The sequence below is a fragment of the Elephas maximus genome, chromosome 2 (assembly GCF_024166365.1).
Source record: "Elephas maximus indicus isolate mEleMax1 chromosome 2, mEleMax1 primary haplotype, whole genome shotgun sequence".
Lineage (NCBI taxonomy): Eukaryota > Metazoa > Chordata > Mammalia > Proboscidea > Elephantidae > Elephas > Elephas maximus.
In genome coordinates this window covers 121781313-121800037 of record NC_064820.1, presented here as the reverse complement: position 1 = coordinate 121800037, position 18725 = coordinate 121781313, and the positions used below count along the sequence as shown (strand labels likewise).

At 39.2% G+C, this 18725-nt stretch overlaps 1 protein-coding gene across 5 annotated transcripts in view; it reads left to right on the top strand.

Moving 5' to 3' along the window:
• EPB41L4A (erythrocyte membrane protein band 4.1 like 4A) overlaps window positions 1-18725 on the top strand; it is a 326052-nt gene that overhangs the window by 241597 nt on the left and 65730 nt on the right. The gene's annotated exons all lie outside the window — the stretch shown is intronic.

Sequence of the window (18725 nt, the reverse complement as noted above, 5' to 3'; positions counted from 1 at the left end):
CTACAGCTCTGTCGTCTTTTTATTATTAATACCAGAATTTTTCATTTGATGCTAAAAATGGCCAAATGATCAGTAATTATTAATAAGTATGTATTAGCCAACTTGAATCACCATAACCTATTGACTGAGTATAGTTTTCTTTTTGAAGGGGTTAAATAAAATCCCAACGTAGAAATTTCCTGGTTATATATATCTGAGATTGGAATTGAAACAAAACGTTAGCAAAAGTCCGAAAAAAAAAAAAAAAAGGGAACACTTAATATGCATAGAATCCAGTTTGTTTTTGATGGTCTTTTGTTTATGAAGCATAATATACATATAGAAATGTATATGATGTGCATGCAAACATACACACATTTATGCAGCCCTCTCTAAACAAATCAATTTATTTTGCCCGTTGTTAACTATATATGAAGGAATCATTGTGTGTATTCTTTCGTGTCTTTCTTCTTTCTTTCAGCGTTATGTGTAGTGTGTGCTGTAATGCATTTATTTTTCTTGTCATGATTATCCTGTTGTATGACTAAAGTGCCACATAGGAATTATCTTTATCCATTCTACTGTTGATAGACATTTTGGTTGTTCAGGTTTTTGTTTTTAATGCAGACTTTATTTAGTAAAGTCACTTAATTCATTGTAATCTATGTTTAATGCTCAAAACTCCCAAAGTTTTACTATAAAGTGATATTGCAGACTTTTGTTTGTGGCTTACTTTTAGTTCACCATTGTCTAGCACTGTCTGTAGTCGTTTCACATGAATTATTATCTCATTTGAGCCTCACAATAACCCTGTGAGATGGGTGGGGCAAGGCAAAGGGCATGTTTCCATTTTACAGATGAGAAAGACATGGTCCCAGCAGCTAGCTTGGGGTAGACTTGGGACTAGAGCCCAGGTCTCCTGGATCTTTCTGCCATATTGTGTGAGTGAATGGCATTTTCAATAACAATAACTAACATCCAAACATGCTAAGTTGACTTAGCATTCTGACATCAATTGTTTCATTACTCCTTATGCCTAGCCTATGAAGGAAGTATATGAGATTATTCCACTGCATCTGGATACAAGAATGTCACCTTACTTATTGTTTTTAAAATCAAATTTAAATCTTACTGGAAGGCCCTCCACCCACTGAGATGAGAGGAAATTAAATTCTTTTTGAGGATTCTATAGTGTAGCAAGGAAACACTGGTGGCGTAGTGGTTGAGTGCTACGGCTGCTAACCAAAGGGTTGGCAGTTTGAATCCAATCAGGCGCTCCTTGGGAACTCTATGGGGCAGTTCTACCCTGTCCTATAGAGTCGCTGTGAGTCAGAATCGACTCGATGGCACTGGGTTGGTTTGGTTTTATAGTGTAGCAAGAAGAAAACACGATGTAAATTCGCAATAGATTACCTTCCCACGTAAGTATTATTATCCCCATTTGTAGATAAGGATGAAGGAACTACGAATAAAGAGGTAATTTGATCAAGATTACATAATAAATAGGTGGCTTAGTCAGGACAAGAACTCTAGTCCTCTAATACCTAGACTTAGGCTTATCTTTTGTGCTTATCTTTGTACGTAAAACCATTTGCCATTGAGTAGGCTCCAACTTATGGTGGTCCCATGTGTGTCAGAACTGTGCTCCACAGGGTGTTCAATGGATGATTTGTTGGAAGTAGATCACTGGGGCTTTCTTCCAAGGTGCCTCTGGGGGGTGGACTTGAACATCCAACCTTTTAGTTAGCAGCCAAGCAAGTTAACTGTTTGCACCACCCAGGAATTTCTCTCTCTATATAAACAGCTGCAAATTCCTTTTGGAACAGCTAGAGCGTGGCTATAATTAATAAGCAAACTTTCAAATCTTAAGCTATTTCCAAAGCACCATGCCTCATAAAATTATCCAGAGACCAACTGAGACTATCACAAGCATTCCCTACTTCAAATCAACATTTCATTCCACTTGAAAGGCTAGAATCAGACATGCTTTTTATAAAAGCTACTTAGGTTGCTCCCTCTTTTCTCCTTGTGTGCTGCCTCTGAAATGTGGTTTTTTGGTTTTCTTCATTCTCTCTTGCTCCAGATGGGGTGGGACCAGTGGAGTGTCTTAGATGGCTGCTTACAAGCTTTTAAGACCCCAGATGCTATTCACCAAGTATAGCCGAACTTTTTTGAGGCTGTGTTCTACAAAGACTATGATGTGCTCTGGGGACTCAAAGATCACTCTCCCCTTGACAATGTGATTGTCCTGCATGGGGAAGGACCATTTAACAAATGCCCAAGACAATGCGATACTATCATGCACAAATGAAGGATGTTGAATGACAGGAATTAATTTGATCCCTTTTTTTTTTTTTAATGTTGCATTTTCTTTTTCCTCTAATTCAAATATACTCTGAAGCCCAGAGTTGAACCCAGCTGTGGGAAGCCTGCCTCAGGCATCCCTCCACCCATAGGTCATGGCTAGGTTCTAACTTGGAGCAGAACATTCAGAGGGCCCTGAAGTCTTTTTCTACACCAGTCACCATTGACAGACAGCTCCTTGCCCAAGCCCACAAGCCTTCATGATGGTGGGTGGTTCTTCTGCTCCTGTGTGAAGTTGAGCTGGGGGGTATATGTGGGAGGGGAGACGTCTTTGCTGAGGCTGGGAGACCCTGCGACCTAGGGTCTAGCCTGCCAAGAAAGACCTTGCAGCCAGTCTCCCCCTATGGCTCTGCAGCCTTCCCTGGGCTCTGTGAGGAATGTGCCGCAGGTTAGTATATCCTCTCCCCGACCATGCAGGCAGCTCCTTGAGCCTTGTCACTGCCTTCTCCCACACTCCCAGCTCCAGAGCTGCTCTCTCCCTCAGAAACAGACTCCTGGGTAGGCAGGCAGGAAAGGAAGAACAGCTCATTGTTCTTTGTTTTTTAAATTAATTTTGTTGTTGTTGGGAATATATATAACAAAACACACACCAATTCAACCATTTCCACATGTACAATTCAGTGGCATTGATTACAACTCAGTCTTTTTGTTTATCTTTTACTGGCCAAAGGAAAACCAAAGAGACATCTCAGTTAATTACCCCACTGTGGTTACTTCAATTTTATTTAAAAATTGTGATAATTAAAATGGTAGAAAACTGATTTTAAGACACACAAAAAGATAATTGTATCAAATGACACTGTATTTGACAAAAATGGAGTTATACTTTAAATAGAAGATAGCATTTTGTTGTTGTTGTTCTCTAGTAAGGTCAGCTCTTAATTTTCATACTACCATTTTCTGCAGAATAAAAGTTTAGAACAGCAGTTTCAGGAATCATCAGTATAGATTCTCACCTTGTTTAACATTTATATATAATAAAAAGCAAGTTATGGTAGAAAGGAGATTTTTACTTTTTGTTAGTTTACATTATTAATTTATAGTATAGAATGACTTGTTATTTTAGAAGACATTCTTTTGCTTCCTCTGTAGTTAAAGTAATTCAATGAAACTGTGTTCCAGTTCTCTGCAAGTTGAAAAGGCCTCTTTTTTTCACCTCTCAATCAGAAATAATAAATATCCTGGTTGCTAAAAAGCCATTGTGTCTGTAATTTGGCAAGTTTAGGCCTTGGCACCTCTATGAGGAAGTGCATTCCAGAGTCCAGAGCGCTGCACCCAGCGTGCCTGCCGCCCCACCCCACCCTAAGGAGGTCGGCGCCAGGGCAGGCAGCCAGAGCATTCCTGCAAATCACGGCTGCCTCACGGAGCTCCTGGTGCAGCGGGAAGAGAGATGACGATGGGAGAAAAAAGTGCATATTTGTATAGACTTTTCTCTTACAAGGTCTTGGCAAACCACACAGGTGTGTTCTTGTCAAAAGAGAGTCTCTGCTATGAGTAGACTGTAAAGACAGAACACTTGGATATAATCCATGATTAGCTGGATTAATGGATGAAACAATTTGTAGCGGATAAACAAACAATGCTGGGATTGTCTGGTGCAGCACTTTAAGTTCTTAAAAACCTCCCACTAATGAACATAGAAATATGTAACAGTGTAGTCTTTGGGTAACTGAAAGGCAAGATGGAGTGATATTTTGGATTCTCACTCCAAGTCTGAGGAGGAGGCCACAAACACAGATGCCTGAGGGGTTGTGAAAATGATTTCTGAGTGAAGGTGATTTGTGTCCAGTCGGAAAGGACAGCTACTTCGTGGGCCAAGCTAATTGTTTCTGTACAGGAGCGTGGACCCAGTGTTGGCGAAATTTTCCAATGTTTCATGAGAAGCAGGAAATCTGGATACTTAAATGAACTTTTAAAAATTTTAAATACTATTAATTTAAAAACTATGCTAAATTAAATATTCCTGAGGCCAAGATTTGGCTCGAGGGCTGCCTCTGCGGACCTCTGATTGATAGAGCTACTGTTAATTGGCTAATCCACCTCGTGGCTGAGAGATGCCACCACTTGCTCTGGGGCTCACAATAGGTTTCTCCAACATTCCCTGTGTGAAGATCACTGTATCGGATTCAAGAAATCCATCATTCCCAAAACAAGCAATTTAGAGTTAGTAGGTCAGTCTGCCAACTCCAAGGGATGATGGTGCTACACAGCTTTGTACGCCATAGTGAATCATTCCTAGGTAGACAGCAGGTGCAGCCAAAAGCAGGAGAGAAAGAAGAAATGCTTTGATATAGTGAAGCACCACTTCACTTGATGCAGTATATAGCTCTGGGCTGCTAAGATAGTGATGTTAAGAAAGCAGTAGTCATTTATTGAGCACTTCCTCTGATGAGGATATTGTGTCAGATGTAAGGGTCAGCAGAAGCGCAGTTTGGCTTATGGTAATCAGAAATCTTTTTTCTTTTTTAAAGCAGAGGAAAGTCAAGCTGTGTGAGTAGAGACTGGTATGTCAGAAGAAGGCAGCGTAATCTAGTAAACTAGATCTGATAAAGTTGGGTTCAACCTCAACATCCCACATAGTGAATGTGTGACCTTATGAGGTCACTTAGCCAGTCTGAGCCGCAGTTTCTTTGCCTGTCAAATGGAGAAGATACCACTCCCAGCCTCACAGGTTGTTGCCGTGAGGATGATGTCTGAAATGGACTGAGTGTTGTGTTGAGCACATCTAGGGGCTTGGTAGACTCTAGTTTCCTTCTCTTAAACCAAAAGGAAGTCTTTTGTACACAGTGTGGAAGAGTCTGCTGATCTCCCTGTCAGTCTTTGAATTCTATTTGCCGTAATAGTATCTACTTCATATAAACCAGTTGACATCGAGTCGACTCTGACTCGTGATGACCCCATGTGTATCAGAGTAGATCTGTGCTCTACAGCGGTTTACAGTGGCTGATTTTTTAAAAGTAGATCTCCAGGTCTTTCTTCTGAGGCACCTCTGGGTGGACTTGGACCTCCAACCTTTTAACAGTTGCAAGTGTTAACCATTTGTACCACCCAGAAACTCCCAACTTCATATACAAAGGATAATAGGATTATATTGAGTGCAGGAGATGGGGAAAGGCCATTCAAGTACAGTGAATGGGGCTTGGGAAGAAAATTGGGTAGGGTTCCCATAGTTCTTCAAAATTTGGTATAAATAGGGCATGAGGGAAGTGGGCATGTCGAAGTGCCCTTCATGTGTAGGTTTCTTCTGTCTCGCCTGCTTACAGATCTCTGAGTACCCGAGGCAGCTGTTGTGAGGCAGTATTAGGAGCACAGAGTTAGGGGTTATCTTTCTTATTGAGTTAGTGCTTTTCAGTGTAGCCTTTAGTCCAGGTCATTTTTCTTCTCTGATTTTTCACCACCATCATCACCTGCCCCCCCGTCAACACCCACTGCTCCAGCCTCCTGGGTATTTTCTATGGCTATGAATTGGAAACAACGAATTCCTTATAGTGAATTTATAATAATGATGAGATTCCATGATGGTTTTAAAGTTCACATAGTTAATCATTCTAACATCTATGTAATGTGGTTCCCCAATTGAAGTAAGTAATTCCTAGGCCCACCAGAGTGCATTTTTCATGTCAAGCCTATAATGGAAACAGAGAAGAGAAAGGGCAAAGCTCTAAGAACTCAGGGAGGGAAACAAACTTGTTGACTGAGCAGCAAACAGAAGCTGAGGCTCTAGATCAGGAATTCTGCAGGTAAGTCTTTATGCTCTGAGTTGGTTCAGAAAGTTATTAGATCAGCAACATCACTTTTACAGTATGAGGAGACCTGTTGCTTTCTTGATCATGGCCACATAGACTGGAAAGAAGTATCCCTCAGCAGGGAACTGGCCTAAGAAGATAATATATATGCACTCCATGCAATTCCATCTTTTGTGGGGTTACCTTTATCCAAAGAATTTGATCTTTGTCCTTGGTTCTTGAGAAATAATCTCTAAAACCCTGCACTTTCCCCAATGATAGGAGTGTCTTTGGTAAGGACTCCAGAACTCACCTGAGGGTTTATGACTCATGCTGAATAGGGGCTATGCCAGAAAACCCTTGTAATAGCAATTTCACGGTATCAACCTCATGATATTAATTGACCTCAGGGGAGAGAGACTTGAGTTTGAATTATGTCGTGAGATGCCTGGTAAAAGGTCTGGACTCAGAAGCTCCATGGGCTTCCTGGTTGGTGATAGACATTGATGCATGTGGGAGGGTAGCACATTCTTTGGGATGTGGAAGTTCCACATTGGCAACCCTCTCAAACCTCGCTGTATACATCTCTTCTTTTACACCCTTTTTGCTGTAATAAAACTATAATTGTAACATCTTTTTTGAGTTCCGTGAGTTGTTCTAGCGAATTATTGAACCTGAGGGAATAGCAGGAGCCAGCAGAACCGCTGAGCTTATTATGACTGGCATCATGAAATTTAGAGGGAAACCCCTAAATCTGTAGATAGCAAGTTGGAAGTAAGGATGTTGTGGATTCCCCCAGGCTGTGGCTGGTGTCTGAGGTCTCGGGTAGCCCTGGCAGTCTGGAGGACTGTGTCCTTTATCTTGGGAGCTCTGGTGGAGCTCCAGATGGTTAGGGTCAGAGGAAGAAGTGCTGCATGTGCAGCTGGTGTCACAACAGAGGAGAACAGAACTGATTTGAAATTGATTGCAATTGATCCGAGACCAGGATTTGAACTTGTGTCAGCCTAATTCACATGGTCCCACGGTATCTACTCTGAAAGGCCAGACCCCATGACGAACCCACCAAGGGAGAGGAATGCCACACACTAAAAGTTACTGAGCATCACTCTGTGCCTGGCACTGTGCTAGGCCCTTTACACATGGTACCTCATTCATTTCTTTTAGCATACAATGTGACTGTCAATGTACAGGTAATAAGATGGAGGCTGGGACTTGTCCAGGGTGACAAAGCTGAGGTTTGCACTCAGGTCAGTCAGAGTCTACAATGCAGAGAAGGGGGAAAAAAAAAAATCATATATTCTGATATGGAATGTTCTATGATCTCCAGGGTATAGTATCAAAAAAAAAGGCAGGGGGTCTGGCAACGTGCAATATGCTCACATCGAATAAAAAAGATTAAAAAAAAAAAAAGACAAATGACAAAAATCAGGGGTGGGAATATGCATACATATGTATTTGCATAAATTAGACTATTTCTGGCAGGATACTTAAGAAACTGGTAACGCTAGTGTCTTCTGGGAAGGATTTCTGAGAGAATGGAGGCCAGGGTGACTCTGTATTCTTTAAGACCATGTGAGTTTTTACCATGCTGTATTTTTAAAAAGCCCTGCAGATAACTGTCATGAATTAAGTTCACATAATGGTTTCAAATGTGCATTCAAGTTTCTGATAGAGATGTTCTCAAACAGCTCAGAGGTGAGGACACTCCTTTATGCTGGAAAGCGTACAACCTGATTTATGGAAAAAGTAATGGAACAATATAAGACATATCACACAAAATTCTAATGTTAGGAATCTCTACTGTGTTGTAACAAATAACCCGAGTCTTCAAGAGGGGCGTAAGATACGTTCATATCTGTATGTTTTAATCCAGGTCCTAAAATATAGAAGATTGTACTACGAGTCAGCAAGTCATAACATTACTACATTGTATCAAATGATGAAGACTCATGGTGGAACTCAGAAGCCCTTGGATTAGATGAAGTAGAAGACAGTCACTTTATGTTGTATATAGGAAACTGAGGCTCAAAGTGGTAGTCTGCAAGTGTAGCAAGTTCTGGGAGCTGGCCGGTATCTAGATGTGAATCACAAGCACTGTGAGGAATGTCAAGGAAAATTGAGGGTAAAGAGACGGAAAAGACAGGGGCATGACAGCTTTTACGTCTATGGAGGAGCGTTTGATGGGTGTTAGTTTTTTTTAGTGAAGTTCGTTTTTGTTTATCTCCTCTAGGTCAGCTGAAGCCAGAAAAGGGAAGAAATTAGTTAATTCTCATACAAGGGACTTAGAACAAGTCATGTTGACCAAGTGTTGTTGTGTGGGTGGTTGCGGAGATAATTTCTAGAAAATTTAAGAGTGTTCACTTTCTTTGGGAGAGAATTTGATTGTGGTCCTTTCTTCCACAAGGTGACAAACCAGAATTCACTGATCTGTTAAGATATGGTCCGAACCTGTGATCCCACTTTCCCTTCACTGACTGTAAGAGCTTTTGTTCTGACGAGGTCTTAGGTTGCTTCTCGGCTGACTACCTAAAACTTTGCATTGAGAAGGCCTGTGGTACAGTGGTAAGTGATTAAAAAAGGCGGGGGCGGGTATAAAGTTGTATCTGATTTGGATAGACCTGAATTCTTGGTCTAATTTGGCTGTGACCTGTAACATGTCACTTATCATTCTGAGCTTTCATCTTATTATCCATAAAATGAAGGAATTGATCTTTAAAGACACCTCTTCTCTCTAAAATTCTCTATTACTCTGTTGAGTTTAACTGTCACAGAGTTTCAAATATGAGGGAGTTTTGGGAAAGTTTATTTTTTAACCTTGGTTTTCACCACTCCAGAAATCTTACAGGCTTGTGAAAAATACCTTCCCAGATTATGAAATATATTTTTTGTCATTGGAAATAAGTATTTTATTAGGTCATATTTTTGTCCTTGGAAAACTTTTTAATTGGGTCTTTTAAACATATTAAAATTCACATGAAACTGTTACTGATAATTTTAATTGAAATTAATTACAAACTTTAAATTCATTAAAATTGAACAGATGAATTTGGGTTCTTACCTCTTTAGTTAACTTATAATTAAAAATTAGTGCTGTCTTGCTCGATGCAAATAAAAAGAAGCATTCCTTTCTGGACAGGTTTTTGTATAGCTTTGCTTCTGCCTTCAATTCTGTGTGAGCATAACCACAGACTAGTCCTTTCTTGAACCTGCTTATATTTTTGGAAGTCAGCAATGCAAACTGGCTCCACGTTGGCAATTTTTTGCCCTCACAATTCTTGATTTTACTAACCGTTTAGGCAAATTTCCTTGCTTTCTCGCTTCTCTCCCTTCCACTTCATGCTGGGATATGAGGATGTGTCTGTCAGTGACTTGAGGTTGTGTTTTGGGATTCATCTCTCGAGCAGATGGCATCTGAGGATACTACACCTTTGTTTTACTATCAGATTGACAATTTCCAGTGGTAGTTTCTCTGCCAGCATTTTCTTTAGATTTTTAGAAAGCTGGGATTAATTTTTATAGCTCTGCTGCCTTATTTATTAGCATTAATGTGAAAAATGTTTGTAGTCCTGGAGTTCAGTGCTATTTTGTTAGGCATAGGGAGAGGAGGTGAAGCAAGGGAGAAAGGAACTACATTTATTGTAGAGCAGGTGGCCTACTGGGCACTTTGAACACTGTGCTATACAGATCGTGTGACCAAGCATCCTGAAGGGATGAAGGGGCAGATCTCTGTAAAAATGGCCTTGACCCCCTCCATTCTCTACTGGGGTGAGAATGCACACCTGGCAAAGCCATGTAATTGGATTCCTCTCCAGAGAAGTTGGAATTGGAACCCAGAGAATGAGTCACTTGGCTGAGAGGATCTAAACTGTTTGGGGCCGCTGTTACATTCCAGGTACTGGGTACACACATGAACAGAGAAGCTGGTTTGCAGACAAAGCAGAATAGATTTGACTTACTGTGAGAAACACGGAGGTACCATGAAGCTTTGAGAAGAGAATGGGAGCAGGAGGTTTACCAATAAACCTGTTGCTTTTGAGTTTATTCTCACTCATGGTGATCCCATGTGTGTCAGAGTAAAACTGTGCTCCACAGGGTTTCAATGGCTGATTTTTTGAAAGGTCACCAGGCCTTTCTTCTGAGGCACCGCTAGGTAGACTTGAACCACCAACTCTCCCCATTAGCAGGAGAGCGTGTTAACCATTTGCACTATTGGGACTTAGTAGCCATGAATTCCAGTGACCTTCAGGCTGGCTCTGTTTTCCACATTTGGTTCTGTGAGATCCTGTTGTGTAATTGTGATGAATCCCTTTCTAATTTGAGTTGGTGTCTCCAGAAATCAGAGTCAACACTACAGCAACTGATTTGTTTTTGTTTTGGTTTCCTTACGTCTAAACAATGGATAACATTACTTGATATAATCTTTTTAGTAACCCTGTGAGAAAGGTGGGTCGTATCCTCATTTTACAGATGAGGAAACTGAAGCTCAGAGAGACTAAGTACTTATTCAAAGTTACACAGATAGTAAGAGCAGGTACAGGATTTGAATTTGGAATAATGAGTCCATGCTTGGAAAGAAAATGGAAAATAAAGAGACGAAAGCCTGCTTGCCTAGAACTATTTGTAAATGTACATCTCTGTTTTTGTCCCTACGTGCGATTCCTTTACTCATATAGATCTGACTTATTTCAGCAGATACTATCAAGAAGACAGTACATTCTGTTCCTTTATAGAGGAGCAGCAAGTCAGCCTGCTTTTACACTGAGCTACTGAGCCATCTTTTAAGAAAATGCTTAAGTTCTTTGGGATATTTTATCTAGCAAAGAGAGCAAAAGGCAGTAACAGTGTTAAGTGCAAGAAGTGTTAAGTAGCATTATATAGTGAAGGGTGTATGTTTGTTCAAGGATGTTTTTCCTTTCTAGGCACTCTTTTCTGTTCTGCCTTGAAACTGTTTATTTTCATTCTGCCAAAGAGCTGTTAATATATGGCAAGTCTAGTTAGATTTTCTCTAAAAAGTTAATGTTTTCACTCTTTCTGGGGATATTTAGCATTCCAAGCATAACTATCAAAAGTAGAAAAACAAGCAAAGCTAAAGGCCTATGGTATATAAAAAAAAAAGAAAATTCAAGTTAAAATCATAGCTCTACTCAGTTGCCATAAATGATACCATCTTCCTTTCCGTTTTCATTTAACAAGAATTTATTGAGCACCTCTTTGACATAAGACTCCATTCCATGGTGCAAAGAAAATGAACAAAACTTGGCCCTAATCTATAGGAACTTAATCATATAATAATGATAATAATACAGCAGTTATTTATTTAGTGCTTACTGTACTAAGGACTTTTAATCCTCACATCTACCATGTAAGTAGTTGGTGGTATCCACATTTTATAGATAAAGACAACTGAGGACCAGAGGGGTTTAATAACTTGCCCAGGATCACACAATGAGTAAGTTGGCAGAGCTGAGAAATCCTGTTTGAGAAACAAAGTCTGTATGACTTTCAACCTTATCCTCTTAACCTCTTTGCCAGACTAGAGAGGTAAAAGATTGCAGTTCGATTAATTACTTTTATGTGTGGTCTTTCTAACCCTGGTCTTGTGACTCTCACCCAGGTGATTGGGTAGGGCTGTACAAATAAGATAATTGTGGCCCATGGAGGGGATTGGTCAGTTTTGCCTTAAAAGAGGGCCATTTCCAGAGCAGAGAGGAGAGCCCATCACCACCAAAGAAGGAGAGACCAGCAGCAGAGTCCCCACAGGAGACAGCACAGTGGGCTTCCTGGCCCATGGTGTGAGAAACCTGAGTGCCTTTGGGCAGAGACTGAGGGCCATGGAGAATTCTATGCCTGACCCATGAATTTGGGACTTGCCCACCTCCACAACCGAGTGAGCCATTTCCTATATATAGTTCATGAGTTCTGTGAGACATTGCAATGAATTAGGGACCCCAGAGAGAGGAGGGAGAGTACTGACGGGAGAGGGAGTAGTTGATATTACAGATGATGGAGTGGTACAGCAGCTTGGAAAAGTTAGACATTTGGGACATCTTTAACCTCCGCCTCACAGGAACCAGCTTTGTGCTGATCCTTTTTGTTTAAAGATGTACTTAAATACAGGCAGGATGTGTCAAATGTGGAGTGGAACACAGAAGGAGTTGTAAGAGTTCAGAAGGACAACTTACTTATGACTAGAGATGATTGATGATGCTGTCTTAAAGGAAGTGGTTTTTGAAGGACGTGTGCATTAGAGCAGTAGATTTCAAGTTGAGGTACCCACACCCCTGGTTAGGGGGAGTGGGTTACATGAGGGCTTTCTGACAGGTATGTGGGCACAGTTTTGATCGAATCAATTTCCAGATTCTCTTTCCTAAAACGAATCTGCCTAAAACTCTGCCTGTGGTACTAGACATGCTGATTCTCTTTCTGCCTGCCCTTTTGCAATGGATCTTCTCCCCTTTTACAAAAAAACAGACCTCTACTCCATCTCCATCTGAGCCTATGATAGTGCTTTGTCCCTAAATAACTAAGTCTTCTGGATTGGTGTTGGCCAAGTGAATGACTCTCATTACCAAGTGACATATCCTTTTCTAAGTTATTTTCTCATTTTGACTTTCAGTGAAATTGAAGGAGAGCTCAACTGATTTGTTACCTGATAGAACATTCAAAACAATTTTGAATAATATAGTACTATTATTTAGACATGTAACTTGGAGATGTTCCTTGGGACATTGGTGAAGTCCCTGTAACAGACTGTCTTAAATACACACCTTTTTTTGGTAAACAAGGCTTTTCAGCATTGAAAAATCTGTCAAAATAAAAATAGGAATAGAATTGCTGCTAAACTGTTCCATTCTAGCAAAAAATAATATTCTCAAATGGATCTCAAATGTAATTGTTGGAAAAATAAAACCACTCCTTTCTTCTCATTAATAATTAAAAAAAAACAAAAACAAATCCACTCATAGTGACCCCATAGGACACAGTAGAACTGCCCCTTAGGGTTTCCAAGACTATGATCTTTATGGGAGCAGATTTTCTCCTGCACAGTGGCTGGTGGGTTGGAACCACTGACTTCAGTTAGCAGGCAAGCTCTTAACCACTGTGTTACTGGGGCTCCTCATTAATAATTACTTTTTATTTTTAAGAATTATTTATCAATATTAGCATGCTATACTAATAGCATGCTAATAATAATTATAATGATAACTTTATCCAGAAGAAATTTTTAGCACTTAGAGCCTCATGATCATGGAAAATAAACCTTTTATTTAACTCATTTCTATATTTAGTCACGAAGAAGTATGGTAGAATTATGAATAAAAAACTTTCATGCATAAAACTTTGGGATAAATTTTTGCAGGGGAAGTGGAATTGAAATGCAAATTCAAAGAGAAAGAAGAATGCTATGAATTTCCAGTTGCTAAACAACTCCATTCATGTATCTTTTAAAATAGTCGATTGCGGGTATCAAATTGCTATGGTATTTTATTACATTGGATACATTAAAGAGAGTCATGGGACAGTTCAATTTTAAAATTTCAATATTTACTATATGCTACAAATTACATCCTTTGGTACTATTTAAATATTTGATGAAAAATATTAGCTATCATCTTAAAAACATGCACTGAGGTACATAGTTTCTCAGAGTTGTTTTAATGAGTACTTGGGTAAAAAAACTTCAAGACTGCGTAACTCACATTCCCAGATTTATCGTTTTGGTGATGATGAAATCAATGGGATCCAAGACAGTGCTGGATTAAAACCAAAAACCAAACCCACTGCCATCGAGTCGATTCTGACTCATAGCGACCCTATAGGACAGAGAAGAACTGCCCGATAGAGTTTCCAAGGAGCGCCTGGTGGATTCGAACTGCCTACCTCTTGGTTAGCAGCCATAGCACTTAACCACTGCACTACCAGGGTTTCCGAGTGCTGGATTAAAAAAAAAAAATTAGGAAATTGGAAGCAGGCCAATTTGGAAAGAGACCTTCCTTGCATAGTCTTATTTTCCTAGCGTCGTTCTCATCCATGCCTATCATTTATAATGTACACTCCAGCTTTTTAGCAGAATGCCTTGTTTGATCTTGCTGTTGACATGTACCAAAATCAAAGTCTTAAAAGTCTGTGTATTTGTGGTAAAGAGGCAGCTGTTCTTAAATACCCCCTTGGGTCTTTTGAATGCATAAACTTAGGAAAAGCAGGGGTCTGGCTGTCTCTTTGGAATGAATGGGCTGATGTCAGGTATTTGAACTTTAAAGAGTTAGCCACTGGATGTAAAAACATCTCTATTTTTCAAATTACATGTTTTGAAATTTACTTTTATATAATTCCTTGAGTGTATGTTCTGTCAAATATAAAACCTTCCATGATGATAGGTTGGTCAACCTCTTGAAATAGAGCCCCTTGTCTTTTTAATATGAACAATATGTAAAATGAATTGTGTGCTCTTAGATAATTCTAAGTGGTCTCACTAGAATTAATACCTTCACCACTTTACTCTTTGACCATAATTTGTAGTGTTAGAAAATTAATGTCTTATTTTACTAATTCACCATAACATCCACCAAATCTCGGCATCACAGGGATGACTTTTAAAGAATTGTTTCCAAGGCAGCTAAATTGATCCTGAGAAAGTTGATTCTATTGCTGATGGCACTTTTTCTGGATTAAAAGTGATGGTCACCTAAGAACAGGGGCACTCAACTGCGAGCAAAATCGAACTACAGCTCTGGTAGTGGGCTGATGCCTACAGGCTGGGATTTTTTGGATATGGTGTCTTAAAAATTAACAAACTTGGGTATTGCAGGGACATTGCGCGCGCCCGTATTAAGCTGTAGCATTTAACAGTCCACAAACAAAACTTATCACAAGCCATGAGCTAGATTTGGCAATTTAATAAGCTATAGCAGTCCCCTGATAAACTTGTTCTTCCAAATTTGGCCAACTTGTTGAAATAAAGCCCTTTGTCTTTTTAGTATAGACAATATATAAAATGAATAGGTTGTCCTTGGCTAATCCTAAGTGGTCTCACTAGAATTAATATATTATTTTATCTAAAATAAAATACAGATTTATTTGAAAGCCTTAATAATCATATGTCAGTAACTACTGTTTGCAGTAATCTGTGGCTTTCATTTAAAAGTGCAACATGCTATAGCAGAGACCGCATTTAAAGCAGCCCGTTCCTGCAGGATATGGCTTCGTGGCCTGTTGCTCCACAACTACCACATCCAGGTTTTTTGTTTTTGTTTTTGTCTTTCTTTTGATACTTATTGAACCTAACATCATTATCCTAAATTTAGGTTGTACAAACTACCTAGAATGTTGGTGATTCAAACCCACCCAGAGGCACTTTGGAAGACAGGCCTGGTGATCTGCTTCAGAAAGGCCACATCCTTGAAAATCCTATGGAGCACACATGGGTTCACAATCCTGCTTTGCTCAATGGCTATTTGTCCTTTTCTGGTATAACAGAAGGAGCATTTTCATTTACACTCACGCACTCATGCACGCACACACGCACACACATATATACCGTATATGTAAAACTTTGCTGTTACCCACTCACCGTTCTCACCTATTCTGTAAATTAAAAGCAATGGCAACATTTAATTAATATCAAAATTTTATTTAGGTTGACAGATGTCAAATGTGAGCTACTACTTTTGTCAGACTTGTAACGCTATTTAAGGGCCAAGTGTTTTTGTAATTGAAAATCTATGTATATTCATCACCAAATATTGATATCACAGGGGTGCTTTGGTTTCACCAACTTTAGACTGGCATTATGGAGAAAATGACAGATATTATAGTGAATTAGTAAAATAAGACATCCTACTCTGCACACATGGGGTCATCATGAGTAGGAATCAACTTGATGGCAACTAACAACAGTGGAAAAAATAGTAGAAGCAGTAAATTATAATAACAGACTTTAATTGAGTCTTACCAAGTGCAAAACACCATGTGGGGAGTTGTTAGGGACACAGTGATGTGTCCTTCATTGTTACTGTATTTTATAAGTGTTAAGGATTGAATCGTGTGCACCAAAAATGTATGTCAATTTGGCTAGGCCATGATTCCCATTATTGTGTGATCGTCCACCATTTTGTCATCTGATGTGATTTTCCTATGTGTTATAAATTCTGCCTCTGTGAAGTTTATGAGGCAGCATTAGAGGCAGTTGTGTTAATGAGGCAGGACTTGATCTACAGGATTAGGTTGTGTCTTGAGTCAATCTCTTTTGAGACATGAAAGAGAGAAGTGAGCAGAAAGACAGGGGAACCTCTCCCACCAAGAAAGGAGCACTGGGACCGGAGCACATCCATTGGACCCTAGGTTCCTGCACTGGGAAGCTCTTAGACCAGGGGACGATTGATGACAAGAACCTTCCCCCAGAACTGACAGAGAGAAAAAGCCTTCTCCTGGAGCTGGTGCCCCGAGGTTGGACTTCTATCTTCCTAGACTGTGAAAGAATGAATTTGTTTGTTGAAGACATCCACTTGTGGTACTTCTTTTATAGCAGCGCTAGATAACTAAGACAATAAATATATTTATTATGAAATATATACATAATAATTCATGTTTTGAGATATTTTAGACAGAAAACAACTGTTGCACTTTATTTAAAAGATGAGGAGATGCCCCAAATGGGGTGACTTGTGTAGCGTAGGAAGAATGGTCTGATGTTTTATTCTTGAAATGGGTGGTGGTTAAAAGGCAGTTCATTTTATAACTGCTTGTTAAGTTGTTCATATGTGTGTTATGATCTTTTCTGTTTGTCTGTTATAATTTACAAAGAAAAAAATGTGGGGGAAAAAATTTCTTCAACCTCGAAATATCTCCTGGAGCAGTGCCTGAAATTCCATTGTTATCAGTTAATTGTTTTAGTTACTATTTGGCCTCTCCTTTTACTTGTCTTTAAAATGGAGCTCTTCTGTGGCACATAATACATAAAGACATGAGCCCTTTAGTGTGATGGGTTTGTCAGATCACTTTTTTCTGTAGCCCAAGAGTATGAGCTAATATAGAAGGGCTGGAAAGTGGTATGCTTTGGGGAGGAAAAGTTTGAAGGAAAGCAGTACGTGTCAGCAAAACGGAAAGTCAGTAAACCTAAAAATGCAAAACCTACATTTCTTACCTTTGCAGATTTCAATAACTAACATATAACCTAGCTTTACTGGATTGCCTGGCTTTCTTCTCCAGTGGTAGTAGGGGGGTAAAACGTCACTAATTTGAACTAATTGAATAGATGGTTAAAATATAATGTTTTTAAAGTACAGTTATTACTTCTAAGTACATATATAATATAATATTTTTAAAGTACAGTTATTACTTTTAAGTACATATATAATATAATATTTTTAAAGTACAGTTATTACTTTTAAGTACATATATAATATAATATTTTTAAAGTACAGTTATTACTTTTAAGTACATATTTAGTAACTCAACTGAACTGCCTTGTTTTTCCGGGTCTCACAAGTTTTCTGCCTTTGACAGGGTGCAGTCACCACTTTTCTGTCACTGCCTGTTTAGTGGAAAATATTTGAGTTTTCCTTCTCTGATAGGTTTCCACCTTACACAGGTTCTGGCTTTCTCCAGTTTTACTGTAATTTATAATAACTGTATGAGTATTATATGAATGAATACTTCAGAGATGTTCCCAGTAAGTTAATGTTTTAAGTGGCTTCTCCCACATAGTCTCCTATACTATTGTTTTATTAGTAAGGTTTTTAAAACTCAGGCTTGTCTAGTTCACATTAGTTATGGAGTTGTTGCCAGGTGCTGTCTAGTCGATTTCGACTCAACAGTGACTGCATGTGACAGAGTAGAACTGCCCCATGGGGTTTTCTACGCTGTAATCTTTATGGGAACAGACCGCCATGTCTTTTTTTGCCATGGAATCACTGGTGGGTTCAAAATGCCAACCACTTGGTTAGCAGCCAAGTGCTTAACCATTGAGCCACCGGAGTAAAAAAAAAGTAAACAAATCTTTTAGTTAGTAGTTCACCATTTTGAGTTTAAAAAGCCATGAATTAGATTTTATTACTGACAATACTTTATCTCATTAATGCTGTGTATATAAAAGTCCTCTAACTGTTACGTTAGCAAAATAGTCCTGACAGGACTTTTGCAGAGGCTTGGCTATACTGCTTACGTGTCTGTGAGAGAGAGCACGCACATACTTTTTTTTTGAAAAAAAAAAAAAAAAAATTGGGGGGAGGGAGAAAAGTGTCCATATAGTTTCTTCTTAAAAATTATGATTTGGATATTTTGAATAACCAAATGTTGGTTTCTTTAAGAAAATAGACACAGCTTGCGATGTTTCTATTTGAAAATATTGCTCAGTTTTTATTTATTAATTAGGGAAGATTATGATGGAAGGAAACTAGGTGAAGTGATTAAACAACTGCACTTTCCCCAAGGTGATCAGTTGTTAGGTTAAAGACCAGTCAGTCTAACACCCACCTGTCAGTTTGTCATACTGTGGTGGCATGTTGCTACCATGCTGGAAGCTTAGTTTGGACATGTCATCAGGAAAAACTAGTCACTATAAAAGAACATCATGTTTGGTAAAGTAGAGAGTTAAAGAAAATGAGAGAAACCCTCAATGAGATGGTTTGACACAATAGCTGCAACAATGGGCTCAAA